Genomic DNA, 16,244 nt, shown 5'->3' with positions numbered 1-16,244 from the left:
TGGGAATCATTCTTTTTCTTTCTGGGAATTAACTGAAGAATTTAGTGAGGATTTCGGGCGTAGTTAAATTAGATTTATACTTCAAGGACTTGATTGTTTTCTTTAAACTCTTGGTGAATATTCGAGTTACACTTTATCCCATACTTGACGGAAAATGTTGCAGCGAACGTTGTGTTTTTGAGCCAATTCCTCTGTTCTTTTTTTGCCGTTTTGAAAACGTTTATAAGTCTTTCCACAACGATTTTTGAACAGTGAAGTCTTATGATAAACTGAATTTCTTGAAGAACGTTAGCAAAATTTGCCACTCCATTTGACGTGTTGATGTTTATGGTGAAAGATAAATCTGATGAACGTCGACATTCACCGCTGAAAGTCTGAAATAAGTATATCAAACAAATATTTCGCACATACACCAAGCTACTGTGTGTTTGTTGATCTTCACCATGCACTAATGGGGATTGATGAGCATTTCTGAGATTTATATTTCCGATATTCTAACCTAATTTCTAACCCATTTCTGAGATTTATAACCTAATCTTACCTAACCTGTCAACATCAAACCTTGCATAAGACTAACAAAGCTGAGTTGTCAACAAATACATAGTCGCTTGGTATATATCCGAAATATTTGTTAAAAATCCTTATTTCAGACTTTCACCGGTGAATGACGACATTCACCTATTTCAGTCTTTCACGCTAACATTGATAAAAGTAGGGCTATGGAGTCAGTTATAAGTTATAACAGACTCCGAATCCAACTCCGACTCCAGACATTTTTAATATACCAACTCGAACTCCGACTTCAATCAGCAAAAATTTACTAAAACTTTGACTCCAGGACTCCGACTGCACAGCCGCGTTATAATTTATAACCAACTCCAACTCCGAATCCAGACATTTTCAATGTACTGACTCTAACTCCGATTCTATTCAGCAAAAATTTTACTAAAATTCTGACTCCGACTCCACAGCCCTGGATAAAATCCATTCAGCTTTCTAATAAATCAAAGATTTCTGCGACCGATCCAGCTATTGTCAAGATTCAGCTATAGTAATGGCCGCCAATCCTTTTCAACCAGTTCAAAATTCCACAAGGGAGCCCAACATTTTAATAAAAATGCCATAATGATGGGATATGTTTGAAAAATACAAACAAATGTTAGTCAAGAAGCTATTGTGCTTCAACAGCCCTCAGAAGGACATGTATAAAAGCATTTGTCTACCAATTTTCTGTCTACAAGAATGTGTCCTTCTGTGAGCACTAATTGTACCAAAATCTATCATAATTCTCTAAAATAGAAGTCCAGTATCCATTTCAGAGATGCTGCCACTCAGTTTGGGTTGCTTTTCAGACACTGATAAACACAAACCTGATAATTCGTATTTTCACCAATGTCGACACGTCTTTCCCCGTTGATTACTTTGTGACAAGTTTTGTATGAACTCTTGCCGTTATTTCTGCAATCCCTATTTCCATAACGAAAATCCATAAGCTGCATGAGAAAAGATTAAAAATTCTAAATTTTAAGTGTTAAAGCAAGTCCAAAAATTTTAGCGGAAAAAGGTTCAAGATAAAGTAGTCTACTGTCAAATATAGAATAAGTTGAAGCACTCGTATTCGTGCATGTGTTTGTGTATAGGTTGTCTTTGTGTTACTCACAGTAAAGGTAATATATACTTATACTTTGGTGACACTGAATCGCCAAATAACTATTAGATATTCAAAAGATCATTTTTGGACATTTCAGTGATAACTAAATCATGAATGAGAAGTTTGGCGTCACCGAATATTAGAAGCGTATTAGTTTGTTCCAGGCACCTAGGCAAAAGTTTTTTCCTGGGGAGGGAGAATTACAATAATAAAAAAAAGAATATTTTGAAAATTTAAATAAGAAGGGGCCAAGGGTTTCGAAAAAAAGAGATTTTTGGAGGCTAGGCCCCAAGACTCCTCCCCCTGCTTACGCGCCTCGTTTGGTTTTCGTCCAAGTTCCTTAAGGCGCGGTTCGCAGCTTCTGCCAGTATGCAAATTTCTGCGCCAGGGGCAAGTGCCCTCTCCGTCCCTCCTAAAACCGCCTCTACCTACGTATGTTCCTGCCACTTACCTCAGAGTAAAATCAGAATAAGGGGGAACAGGGGGTGGAACGGAGTAGGGGGCGGAACGGGGTAGACGATTTTTAGATGACAAGGAAGGTTCTGCGCCAAGCAGCAATAGCTACAACTACTCCAGCTCGGTACAGCTGAACTGTGGCATCCATGTTGGTTTGGTTTCCTTTCGTTTGATGAGTGAACCTGTTGTCGTCTAGTTATTTGCTGTTGGATTGCAACTTTTATTGATTTTGTAATCAAGGTAAGGTTAACACGCTTCTTTGCATTACATCTGTAGCTAGTCATAATTGTAATACGTTCAATGGGCGTATTCCTGCCACTTACCTTAGAGTAAAATCAGAATATACGTCATTCCCCAATTGTGTATGACTTGTCAGTCTTTATAGACTCCCTCTATTATGAGACTCCCTGCGTTCTTAGTGCTCCCTGCGAAATACTGTAGCTTTACTCCAATAAGAAAAAGACTGAACGAATAAATTACTGACATTTGTAAATATTTTAAAGCTTCCATTCCAAGTTTTGTTAAATTGATCAGTAGGCCTTTGAATCTTTCTTCAATTGGTCTGTTTTGCACAACCATGGTGGTCTATATGCGAGTTTGTCGGTAGTTAACCCACATCGATCTTAAATGGTCAGATTGTGTCTTAGTGTATTATTCATGTTATATTTAAGGATTGACTTGCTGCTGAAGGATATGAAGCGTCAATACTTTATGATCAATTGGCTTGACGATTGGCTAAAAATATGACAGCAAATCAGTGTCCTTTTTTTTACACAATGACAACTTTGTTTGTAGTTATTGATCAGGGGCGTACGCTGGAGGGTGTGAGCTGTGTTCCGAGCCCTTCTCAAAATCTTAACTTTACCCGAATTTCTGCACACATTATTTAAATTATTAAAAATATTTTGGTACTTAAGTATTATACAAGAAAGACTCGAGAAGTGAAGTTTGGTAAATGCTAATGAAAAAAAAAAATGATTGAAATATAATAGTTTAGAAACAAATTTGGGCTATATATTTGCACATTAGGGGGTGGGGGGTAAAGCATAGCATATATTAAATACGTAACCTAGACAAACCTATTCTAACCCAACCTAACCAAAATACCGACTAGTTATTTAAATAAAGTGTAGCTACAATGCATTTTCCAACCGAGACTAAGCTAATTGTCTGGTATAAAGAAGTTGCTTGACCAGTTTCTTGTCTCATGTTCGCGTCATTCACGATCCAAATTCTCGAGTGTTTCTCGTATATTACAAAGGTACCAATATCTTTATTACCCCCTCCCCCCCAAAAAAGGAGAAAACAACTAGTGTACCTGCCTCTTATGGATAAACATTTTGGTGCTTGTTAAATATCCCGACCCCGCCCAAAAAGTGAAGTTAGATTAATCCTAATGAAATATGCCAAAATATTATGCTAATATAATACTTTATTAACAAAATTATGGAAACTACAGAAGAAAATTATGGAAAGCAGTCCGCCCAGAACGCATCAAACAGTTCGTGGTAAAGAACTGTAAGTAAGGAGCGACCCGACTCAATGGTAACCGAAACTCTAAAAATCGGAATTTTGATACCAATAGATTCATCAAACGAATCAGATTTTAATTCTGATTTCAAATATATAAGTTTCATCAAGATTAGTTATACCTATCAAAACTTACGCACCTGAGAAAATTTGGCTGATTTTAGAATAAAGGGGGGAAGACCCCCTAAAAGTTAGAGAACGTTAAAGAATATCACACCGTCATATTCAGCGTATCAGAGAACTCTATTGTAGAGGTTTCAAGCACCTATCTACAAAAATGTGGAATTTTGCATTTTTTGCCAGAAGAAAGATCACGAATGCGTGTTTATTTATTTTGTTTTTCCAGGGGTGATCCTATCGACCCAGTGGTACTAGAATATCGTCGGAGGGCTCATTGGAACGGAAATTAAAAGTTCTAGTCTAAATTTCTAGATCTAAATTTTGAGATAGCCTTTTTGTTCAGCATGGTCGAAAATATGATAACTATGTCTTTTAGGATGACTTAATCCCCCTAAGTCCCCGGGGGGAGGGCTGAAAGTCATGAACTTTACCCAATGTTAACATATAGTATTGGTTATTGGGAGGTATACAGATATTTTCAGGGGGGATTTTTTCTGGTAGGCGGGGGGGGGGGGGGGGGGGGGGGTAGGGGGGGTTATATGGGAGGATCTTTCCATGAAGAAAGTTCTCATGGAGGAAGGGACATTGCTATGAAGGGGGCTCCGGATTTCCCAGCATTATTAAAGAAAAAGATCAGAAATTAAATTTAAAAAAACAAACAAGTTTTTAAACTGAAAGCAAGGAGCAACATCAAAACTTAAAACGAACAGAAAATATAACGTATATGATTGGGTTCACCCCTTAGTCAATGCCTCGCTCTTTAAGCCAAAGATTTTTTAGTCCTTTCATAAGAGCTACTTATTCTAATTAACGGCCTTTGCGATTAAGGGATCATTTTTAAAGAATTGGAACAAAATTCGAACTTTTGCTTAAAGAGCAAAGTATTGACTTGGGGGTGAACCCCCTAATATATGTATTAAAAATTAATGAATATTGAAGTTCGTTACGTAAGTTAATTCGTAAGTTACGTATATTTATTACTAATAAAAACGTTCGTAAATAAAATTAAAACGCGTTTCGAGAAAGCCATTTAACCACAAAAAAAGCAAAATTAATATGCAATTTTTTTTTTTATTATTCATGTACGGTGAGCCAAAATTAAAACCTGCATTAATTCAAAAACGTTCAAAAATAAAATAAAAAAACAAGTTTTTTTTTAACTGAAAGTAAGGAACGACTTTAAAACTTAAAACGAACAGAAATTATTCCGTATATGAAAGGGCCTGTGCCCTCCTTTACACCTCGCTCTTTACGCTAAAGTTTGACTTCCTCACAACTTTATTTTTTTTAAACAATAAAAAACTTTAGCGTAAAGAGCGCGGCGTTGAGGAGGGTACATCCCCTTTCATATACGGAATAATTTCTGTTCGTTTTAAGTTTTAACGTCGTTCCTTACTTTCAGTTAAAATAACTTGTTTTTTATTTTTTTTATTTAATTATGTTAAATAACTAATATAGCCTAATCACCTCTATATATAAATATTAATAAAGATATACCTACATCGTAATTTTTCTCAATGAGAATAAGCTAATTATAACCTACTGCAGACAGACAAAGCGGTTTTTCCGAGATATTACAGATTAAGATTCTTCAGTGGGGTCGGGATATTTAACAAGTACCAACATTTTTAGGCTCGTCTTAGTGGTCAGTTGCACAGCTTCGGTCACAGTTTATATAATTATCCAGTAAGTTTACCGCAGATGATTTCTGGCTCTTCATTCTCGGTGCGAACAAAAAGCTCCTCCCACTTATTTGTGCACTTATTGTCCACTTATTGGTTGAGCCGGTCAAGTGGTTTTGTCATTACTTGTTCCGTAGGTGAATATTCTATGTCTACCCGTGAAAAGGTCTAATGCCGCTTATGTTTATAGGTTCTCTGGAGCACTCGCACCTCGGTCCGGGTTTTTATAATGGGTGAGATAGGGAAAGATCATACTGCTAATTATATAAACTGTGGCTTCGGTGAAGTATTATTTTCAGAATACCCTAATTATTGTTACAGAAATAGAACGTGTTTATTGCAAAAACCAAGAGGTTTTCCGCTTTCTAAAATCGTAAACTCCAGGTGACATGCGACCCGAGAACGGACCTCTGTCTGAAGTGTGCCACGTGTTGCGAACCAATCAATTGATATAAAGAAAATAGAGAAAAAACTACAAAGATTTAGACCCCCCCACAAGGGCTTTTTGGCCTTTGAAACTGGGAGACTAAACATTATATTAAATAAAAGCACTAAAATCAAACAGAAGGATAAGAAAAAAAATAATTAAGCTACAACAACGAAAAAAAATACCATGTCAATCAAAATAAATGGATTAACAAGTCGTTTTCCGGGATATACACCAGGGGAGAGAATGGTTGACTCCTCAGCGAGAGCAATCACGTGAAAAATCGTAACAACTAATTGTGTTTGGCCCTGAGTTGAATAATTCATTAACACTAGTAATTAGTATTTAGTGCTTCCATTAATTTTTATTATTATTTTGACAATTATGCTGTCTGAATTCTCTTCTTCAATTTGTCTGTTTTACACAGCCAGGTTTGTGTGCCAGTGTGTCTGTGTGCCAGTCTTTCAATAACAAGGTATTCTCCAGATTCGCAAGGACGCCCTTTCCTCCGCTACGGGTCCGTTCTCCCAGTTGAAATAGTTTAAAATTTACGTTAATAATGTAGTGATAATTTTATCTCTTTCCCTCATCCTTTGATTCTTTCCCTCAGTGGCACCAATTTCGCGAAAATACAGAGGGGATCAGGGACGTACGCAGGGGGGGGGCCTCCGGGGCCGGCCCCCCCCGAAATCGCACGATTTTTTTCATTTTCCCATAATTTTCTGATTTTTCTCACAAAATAATGGGTTTGAAGGATTCCCCCCCCCCCCCCGAAACAAATTGGCCCCCCCCGAAACAAATTCCTGCGTACGTGCCTGGAGGGGATAGTAATATTTTTTTCATTTTTTTTTATATGCAGTTTTGTTATATTTTTTCGAATCGGACCTTTTTAGGGTGGGGGGGGGCGTCAAATCCAATACCTCCCCATATCCTATTGGATATCACCTCACGAAAAGGTATATTTTGAAATCTAGGGGACTTTTTCTAAAATGAAAATGCCAAAAGGTACTTGATGCCTCTGCTTTCCCCCCGGGTCTTTCGAACTTCTTTGATTTAGTTTCATCCACCTTTACACATTTTTACTTTTTTTACTTTAACTCCCATCCGGCCGGATTGGCCGACTCGGGGCTTCTCCTCTGACTGAACTATGGCAAAGCTTCTTATACGATTCCCTGTTCGCTGCAGTCCGAAGGAGTACCGACAGGGGATGGCTGGGAAAGTTTTCCCTCCAGCGCTTGGGAGGTCGTCCCTTTGGACGGGAGGCATCAATTCTTCCTTCAAACGCAATTTTTGGAAGTTGGGCTGGGGAAATCCGCTGAACGTGGCCTAACCATCGAAGCGGTTGAAGCTGGATGGTCTGCATGATGGTCTGGGAATAGTTGAGCGAAGACAATAGCCGTTCGTTTGATATTCGGTCACGGTAGGTGATGCCAGCAAGCTTCCTGAGGGATTTTGTTTCAAAGGCCGCCAACCGGCGTTTGTCTTATGCTTTCAAGGTACATGTATCTGCTCCGTACCTTTCTACTGGAACCACCAGAGCTCGAAAAAGGCGTGTTTTTAGTTTCAGCGACAGATGTTTGTTTTTGCAGATCGATCGCAATGACTTGAAGCATACTGAGGCAAGGGAATACCTGTTAACATATTGTTATTTGAAAGTTTGGTCTTGACAAACTAAAGTATTTTATGAAACATTTTCACAAAATTTAAATACAACTTCCACAGCACAAGCATAGGTGTTAATTTCTATGGGTAGTTTTGTTCTCTTGTTTTAGTTAGAAATTTCTATGCACGTGTCTCACTCTTAAATTTCCCCCTTTTCCCGCTTTTGTCTTTTTAACGCTTTCTGTTAAGTTTTGTTCTTCCATTATATATTCCCAACAAAATTGGATTTTCAATTGTTTAATTGTAATAAAACTAATTTAAAATCTGAAATAGACAACGCTTTAAATTATGTGTGTGCTTTTTGGCCCTGTGAAACCCGGAAATTCTTCCGTAGGCCGTAGTTTCTCCCCTAGTATACATTAGTGCATGGTAAGTACTGAGTATCCAACTCGGCAAGCAGTTAAACCAGTTAAATCAAAAACAGTTAGATCAGTGTTACTTAAGTCTGATATAAAACAATGCTGGTATAATAAATTACGCCGAAAGCACCATATTTTCAGCGAAATATCACCAAATGTGCAATTTTTAACAAGCTTAAATTGGGAAATATTTATATTTGATAATTCAATGCACAACTAATTTGAAATGGTGCAAACACGCCCATCTGACAACGCTGAATCGGATTGTTTCATAGCGCATTTGGGTGTTCATTATTTTCAAATTGCACTGTATGTAGTTACAGACAAATTTTGGCCTCTTTTACATCTAATTTTTTTCGCCAGAACTATAATTCTTGTGCGTTTCAGTTTGATCTCGAAAGACTAAGTTTCTGTCTTATCTGTACTGGCCAATTGCTACTGGCCAATTGCTGGCCAATTGCGTTTTCGGTTATCAACTTGGTCGATTAATGACGAAAATAAAATGGTAAATTCTGTAGCATTGGCGTTCGAAGGAGCTGGAGCTAGAAAGATATATTTAGATAGATATATAGATTTATTCACACGAAAGCCCAATTGGGACATGTTGACACACAACAAACAAGCAAAAAAAAAAAAAATGCTGCAACAAAACATTAAAACTGAATATTCAAGAAAATCTTGACGATGCTTCATACCTACCCGGAAAAACCTTCCAATATTATGTCTAAATAACACCTACATTTCAAAATTTACAAAATTCAATCTCTTCCCCCGTCCTCCTTACCAAATATGTCTAGCCGCAATTCCCTCAATTCCTTATATCCCCCTAAAAAATGATGCAAAGACTCATCCATCTCTCCACACATAGGACAACTGTAAGGACCATCCCTCAATCTAGCCCTCCCTAATTATTTCCTTCGTTCTCCAAGAGGCATAAAATTTCTTCTTACAGACATTACCCATTTTAAATCTTCCAGATTTAATCCCATTTTTAGTTAAATTTCACCGTCCAAGATGTACGCTTAGGAAGTAACGGGTATATGCCATATCTGAATTCCGGCTTGGCAAATAAAGCAGGAGCATTTACATTAATCACAATGAAACGAAAGAGAAACCAAAAACTCATGCTTTAAAAAATAATTTAAAACACATTTCAAATGTTTTGCCAAAATATTTTCATTTACTATGCCATTGGATTGTGTGATGCCTGGATTATGGTCGACGGTCCAGAATGTGAGAATCCAACATTGACAACAGTTTGCATTGCCAATGCAACACTTCAATTTATGAGTTTATATTGTCAATGAAGATATGAGCGATTAATTTTGGTTCAGAACGTCTTTATATCGCAGTCAAGTTACAAACAAACTGTAAGATAAACCTGCAATTAACCCTAGGTTTACACGAAGGCAAATTACTCCAATTGCATGAATTTCGTAATTAGTATTTACATAGGATTGTCTCTTGTATCGCTGTTGCTGATTTTTTGAACTAATGTAAACAATTTAATTTTTGTTTTTGGTGTATAGTAGAAAAGTTGCTAATACTTTGTAAAAGTAAAATTTCTAAAACTCAATCAATAACTTGATAAAGCAGCTAAAATTGCCTCAAGTCGGTAACTAAATCACCAAGATAAGCAAATACTACTCTTGGTTGAACTTAGAATAACCCTGTCAATTTCAACTTAGAGCTAATGCTTGAAACATTTCTCCATCCTTTAAAAATAATATGCATTGTTAGTGTGAAGGGTGGTCTACTTCCCAAAATGTGTTACGCCATGTGACGCGTGCCATGAGTGGTCGAAGTGTGCTATGCGTGGTACACTTTGGTTCTGTTCGCCCGAATCATCCTATGCATGGGTCTCTGAGATGAACACCAGCAGCGAGAGTCGTGGTCTCTAGGTTAGTTTCTGGCAGAATTTCTAGTAGACTACCTTAACACTGGATCATTCATGGAAATACTGAGATGAACACCATCAGCGAGAGAGTCGTGGTCTCTAGGTTAGTTTCTGGCAGAATTTCTAGTAGGCTACCTTAACACTGGATCATTCATGGAAATATCCATGGAAATAATAATTTAAACCCAAGAATTTTTTTTCAATTATTAAGCATTCTTTTTGGAATATAAAATAAAGAATATTGTGGAAGAAAAATTACTATGACACCTGATCTGCCATCACTTAATGTAGCACATACAAAGCAACTTCTGGGAATTTTTTTCCTTATAGTAACCAAAGCATGAAAGTTTCTTTAAGTTGGCAACTAAATTCCCAAAACCACTTGAATCTTGGTGCTTCTTGATCCTAGAGCAACTTTACCAATTCAAAACTCTCGTGCTAATGCATGAGACAGAAACCACCTGCCAAATATTACATATTGTTAGTCTTTGGCAGAATTTATTTGTACATTAACAATGCGGATCATGCAATGCATGCGCAAATCGACGAAAAATAACTTAAGCGCAAGAAACACGGTTTTTTGAATACTGAGGGCTCTTTTTGAAATATAAAATAAAAAGAAACTGAGGAAGAAAAATTACTAAGGCACCCGATCTGACCCTGAATATAGCACATGGAAAGCAACTTCGGTTTTTCTTCGTTTTTTTTTTTTTTTTTGTTCTTAGAGTAGCCAATCATGAACAATTCCTTAAGTTGGCAACTAAATTGTCATGATACTTGAATCTTACTCCTGCTTAATCCTAGACTCTGCTGTAACTCAGTCATTCCCTAATTCTGCCAATTTGAATCTCTTGCAGATAATGCAAGAAACAGTAACCACCTGTAATAATACCATATTTTGTTCGTCTTTGGCAGAATTATTCGTACATTAACAATGTGCTTTTTCTTTTGATTAACGAACTTTTGCTTTTGATTGATTGATTGATAACTACTGTTCGTTTGCGGTTTCATTTATTCTTTAAAAGTAATTTCTGGTCGTTTTGAGTTTGAATTATTATATGAATTTATTTTTTCTGATCTTAAGTTTAATGTGGCCTTGGCTTTCTTTGGAAAAACTTATTTTTTGGATTTTTTTTTTTTTTTTTATTTTTTTTTTTTTTTTATATATATAATCCGAAGAGCATGACCAGACCGACGAATAGATTTTATTTATTTGATAATTACATCATACAGAGCTCTATTGAGGGTATAGGTAATTATGTAGATTTATATTCACATAATAATAAAGGTATATTATGATTATATGAATTTGATAGGTAATTAAATATATTCAAAAATAAGATGAACAATTAGTTTAAACAGTGAAAGACAAATGCACCATCCTGTTCCTCCCGCAAGGTTCTTTGGCTGGAAATGCAGGGAGAATAAAAAAAAGCGACGAACTGCCGCCCCACCGCTCATTACCTACCGAAAGCCAAGCCAGAACGAACTCCCATGCGGAATAGACAATACCGACCTACAGATCAAACTTGACTCAGGTATAACCGTCGTACTGGCAAATTAGAAATGAATAATTAAAAAACTTTCCAGTTAAAAATTACAATAAAAAAAGAAATAAAAAGTTTTCTGAAAGTACCAAACGAGCAGGGTCGTATCCAGGACTCTTTTCGGGGGGGGGGGGGGTGTAGGGGGTTACAAAAGTTTTTTTTGGGTGGGGGGGGGGTAAAAAAGGATTTTTTTTGGGGGGAGGGTACAAAAGGATTTTTTTTTTGGGGGGGGGGGTGGGGGGTTTACAAAAAAATACTTTAAAAACGCATCAAAAATATGTTTACATTCATTTTTGTTATGTTTTTACGAGTCAGACAAACATTTTTTTTGGGGGGGGGGGTTGGCTCAAAAACTCTTTTAACTGAAGTGAAGTTTGGGGAAAGCTAATGAAAAAAAAATATGATGAAAATACAATGCTTTGGTAACAAAATTATGAAAACTACCACAAAGGAATATGGAAGGGGGGGGCGCCCAGAGCGCGTAACCTAAAATAACCTAACCAAAATACCAAATAAATATTTAATTAGAAAAAGCTATAGTGTGGTTTCTCAACGAGCCGAAGGTTATTGTCTGGTTTAGACAGCGTGAAAAGCCGGGTATTCGCAATGTAAGTTCTTGAATGTGTTTTATGTTTTAGACAAGTACCTAAATTGCCCCTCCCAAATCTTCGTTAATTGGCGCCCCTGCAATATACACTATATTTTAAAATAAAGACTTCTGGGGGATTTTAATTACTGAATTGAATGAAATTGATGGTCAGAATCCATAATTGCTTGCTACTTAGTAATCTGAAAGGAAATATTTTCCCTCTTTATTAAGTAAATACATCCACTACTTCGTTATGATACATTCACTACTTTTAGCATGACTCAAATTGAAGATTAATTCATAGCGTCATCCTCCCTTTAAAATGCCACTGTGTTACTAAAGAGGTCAATCATTTGTAAGCTATCATAATAACGCATGGTACTGGTGCATTATACGGACACTTCTATATACTGCTAAAGAAGTCAAGTTTGGTTATTACTAATGAAATAAAATAAAATAGGACGAATATATAATAGTTTATAAACAAATTTGGGCTATATATTTGCAAATTAGGGGCGGGGGAGGGGTAAAGCATACCATATATTAAATACGTAATCTAACCTAACCTAGGTACCTTTTCCCCCTTAAACCCTAAAAACCAATCGTTTAAATATTGTAACTCATTGAGAAACCACAACTTTACAGCCATTCATGTATAGCGGTCTCTTGAGAATAGCCTGTTTGACGGGTTTTTCGTGACTGGTTTCCTTGTACAATATATATAAGTGTCCGCATAATGTACCAGTACCTAACGCATTTGTGGAATTCTATATCTTTAGAGCGAGGTATTGACTAGGGGGCGAACCCCCTAATGTACGTATTAAAAATATATGAATATAGAAATTCGTTACGTAAGTTAATTCGTAAGTTACGTATATTTATTACTAATAAAAACGTTCGTAAATAAAATTAAACAACTTTCGAAAAAGCCATTTAACCACAAAAAGTAAATTGGTTCTTTCGCATTATATGGGCCTCTAAAGAAGTCTAACAAGAGATGCTACAGTCAAACGGCAGAGACGCTTTGAAAAACCGTTTCTACAAAATGATTCAAGACACCGCCGAGAGAGATACTTTGTTTTGCGTGGTTTTAAGATATTTAAAGCGCTGTTCTTTCGAGTTTAGATGGGGAAAGAGGTAGGCTACCTAGGTTAGGTTAGGTTACGTATTTAATATATGCAATGCTCTGCCCCCAACCCCTCTCCCTAATGTGCAAATATATAGTCAAATTTGTTTCTAAACTATTATATAGTCATCCTATTTTATTTTATTAGCATTAACCAAACTTGACTTTTTAGAAAGGCCCATATAATGCGAAAGTACCAGTAAAATTAATATGCAATTTTTTTTTTAAATTATTCATGTAAGGTGAGCCAAAATCAAAACCTGCATTAATTCTAAAACATTAATTCTTAATTCTTCAGAAATTAAATAAAAAAACAAGTTTTTTTTAACTGAAAGTAAGGAGCGACATTAAAACTTAAAACGAGCAGAAATTATTTCGTATATGAAAAGGGTTGTGTCATCCTCAACGCCTCGCTCTTTACGCTAAAGTTTGACTTTCTCACAAATATATTTTTTTAAAAAATAAAAAAATTTAGCTTAAAGAGCGAGGCGTTGAGGAGGGGGCAGTCCCTTTCATATACGGAATAATTTCTGTTCGTTTTGAGTTTTAATGTCGCTCATTACTTTCAGTTTAAAAAAACTCGTTTTTTATATTTAATCAAACAGTTCGTGGTAACGAACTGTGAGTAAGGAGCGACCCGGCTCAATAGTAACCAAAACTTTAAAAAACTACATTTTGATACCAATAGATACATCAAAAGAATCATATTTTTATGCTGATTTCAAATATATAAGTTTCATCAAGTTCAGTCTTACCCACCAAAACGGGCGAAATATTAGGGGATTTTTATTGTTTCTCTTCGCTTTCATTTACCAGCCATTGACCCGTTTGTCGTCTTTATATGCATTAAATTAAAAACACATGTTTTTTTAACTGAAAGTAAGGAGCGACATTAAAACTTAAAACGCACAGAAATTATTCCGTATATGAAAGGGGCTGTCCCCTCCTCAACGCCTCGCTCTTTACGCTAAAGTTTGACTCTTTTTAATAACTTTATTTTTTAAAACAATAAAAAATTTTAGCATAAAGAGCGAGGTGTTGAGGAGGGGACAGCCCCTTTCACATACGGAATAAATTCTGTTCGTTTTAAGTTTGACTTATTTTAATAGTTTTTTTAGTTTTTAACCCCCCCCGCTGAAAAAATCCTTTAGTATCCGGGCAACACGCGAGAAGAACCGCATATAGAATCTCAAAGATCCCATTGAAAAACAGGTTTCCTCAGCCTTGTGAGGTATTGCTCAACTAAAACTTAAAAAGAAACTTTAGTTTTGTGGGGTTGAAGGGGCAAAAAAAGGTACCTAGGTAAGTTTAGGTTATGTATATAATATATGCTATGCTTTACTCCCCCCCCCCCTCCCTTAATGTGCAAATATATAACCAAAATTTCTTTCTAAATTATTGTATTTTTATCATACTTAGTTTTATTTCATTAGCATTAACCAAACTTTACTTCTCGCGTGTTGCCCGGCTACTAAACGAGTGCCAAATCCTTTTGTAACCCCCTCCTCCCCCTAACGAAAAAACCTGGATTCGTCCCCAGTCACGGTGTAATTTCTTTCCTTGTAGTGTTGCTCTTGACGATCCTTCAACAAATTTGGACCTAGGGATTATTTTGAGGTAAATAGCGACGAAGACCACACTGCCTTTCCATCATAAACAAATAAGTAGAACAACAGGGAAATTTTTATACAAGACAGTGGAACGCAACTTTAAATGAATATTTTGACCCTATATCCAAGGGCCGTCCTCAGCAAAACAGACGAAGAGAATAAAAACACTATAAAAGAAACTTACATTAAAATTCAATTATTAAAACTGTTTAAAAAATTTTTTGTGTCCTGGTTGAACTTCCTTGAAGTGATGATATTAGGGCTGTTTTAAAAAATTTTTTAAACAGTTTTAATGATTGAATTTTAATATAAGTGTCTTTTATAGTGTTTTTATTCTCTTCGTCTGTTTTGCTGAGGACGGCCCTTGGATATAGGGTCAAAATATTCATTTAAAGTGACGTTCCACTGTCTTGTATAAAAATTTCCCTGTTGTTCTACTTATTTGCTTATTATTTTGAGGTTTTAGGCCCCCTCGACCCAAGAATGATTTACTGGGCTGCTTCCCCTTTAAAGTTCACATGTAACTTTTGCGATACTATACCTAAGTGAACAATCCCTCACTGAATACTCTAAAACCACTCGTCTAATAGGATTACTCTTGGGGATGATGAAGAAAACAAACGAATAAACATGGCTCCAGACCGAAGAAAGCTTAATTTTCTTGCTTTTGTAAAGTTTTGTTTCATATTTAAAGGGCGTCCTTAGAAACAGTTTTTTGTTAGTTCGTGGACCTTAATCGTCATGATTTCAAGAAAAATAACGATAAAACGGCACAGTAAGACGCGAGAAACACAACTTCAGAATTTGTTGATTGTTTTTTTTCACGTATTTTCGCTTTAGCCATGCTTCTTTAAAATCTGGTTGGTTGAAAACCATGGCAGGGAACTTGAATCAAATGAATTTATTTTCGCATGATGAACGTTTATTATTCAAAAACTGATTGTTTCTTTTACTATTGGGAAAAAATTCAAAATAGAAAGTAGAAATAATTCAAAATTGGATGTGAGGGTTGAGAGCTCTTTTTTTCGGGTTTCGTCCATGAAGTTGAAAGTGTGATTATCATCAAGATGCAACGCTTTCTACGAGTTTCATCCCCTCTTTCAAGGAATATTTACTTTCGTTTGCTAATGACTCTTGATAAGTAACTTCAAACTTGTTCCACAAATATTCACCATTTCGCCTTTCAATTTAAAAATTGAAATCTTGAATTTTTAAAATCCAGTGATCAGCATTTAGTAGCTGTGGAGAGTAAAATAAAAAGAATTGCAGTTCTATAATTTGTCTGGGTTTAGATGACGTTGGTTGCTTCTTTCTCGAAGAAGTCCTTGGCCCAATCATTTCTCAGTTTAAAAATTTCCTTAGTAAACCCGATGCAAAAATCCTTTTGGTGATACTATATAACCGATTTTTGTAATTTTAATCATTAAAGGGCTAGGCACACGTAGCTATTTTCGGGAACCGATTTCAGCATCAGTGGACAAACGAAAGCGGTAAGAAAAATTTGTTGAAAGAAAAATTTATTGCGCAAAAATTTCAAAACAAAAATCGTGGACACAAATAGTCAACTGGAGTTTATTAATAGTTGCTT

The 16,244-nt window shown here is 36.0% G+C and overlaps 1 protein-coding gene across 2 annotated transcripts in view; it reads left to right on the top strand.

Moving 5' to 3' along the window:
- The window catches only part of LOC148949857 (uncharacterized), a 239,064-nt gene that overhangs the window by 173,115 nt on the left and 49,705 nt on the right, over positions 1 to 16,244 (top strand). The gene's annotated exons all lie outside the window — the stretch shown is intronic.

The sequence above is a fragment of the Artemia sp. Qi Xiang Cuo genome, chromosome 7 (assembly GCF_049724085.1).
Source record: "Artemia sp. Qi Xiang Cuo chromosome 7, ASM4972408v1, whole genome shotgun sequence".
In the NCBI taxonomy this organism is placed as follows: domain Eukaryota; kingdom Metazoa; phylum Arthropoda; class Branchiopoda; order Anostraca; family Artemiidae; genus Artemia; species Artemia sp. Qi Xiang Cuo.
The sequence above is the reverse complement of the archived record's forward strand: the minus strand, read 5'-3'. Positions and strand labels throughout refer to the sequence as shown.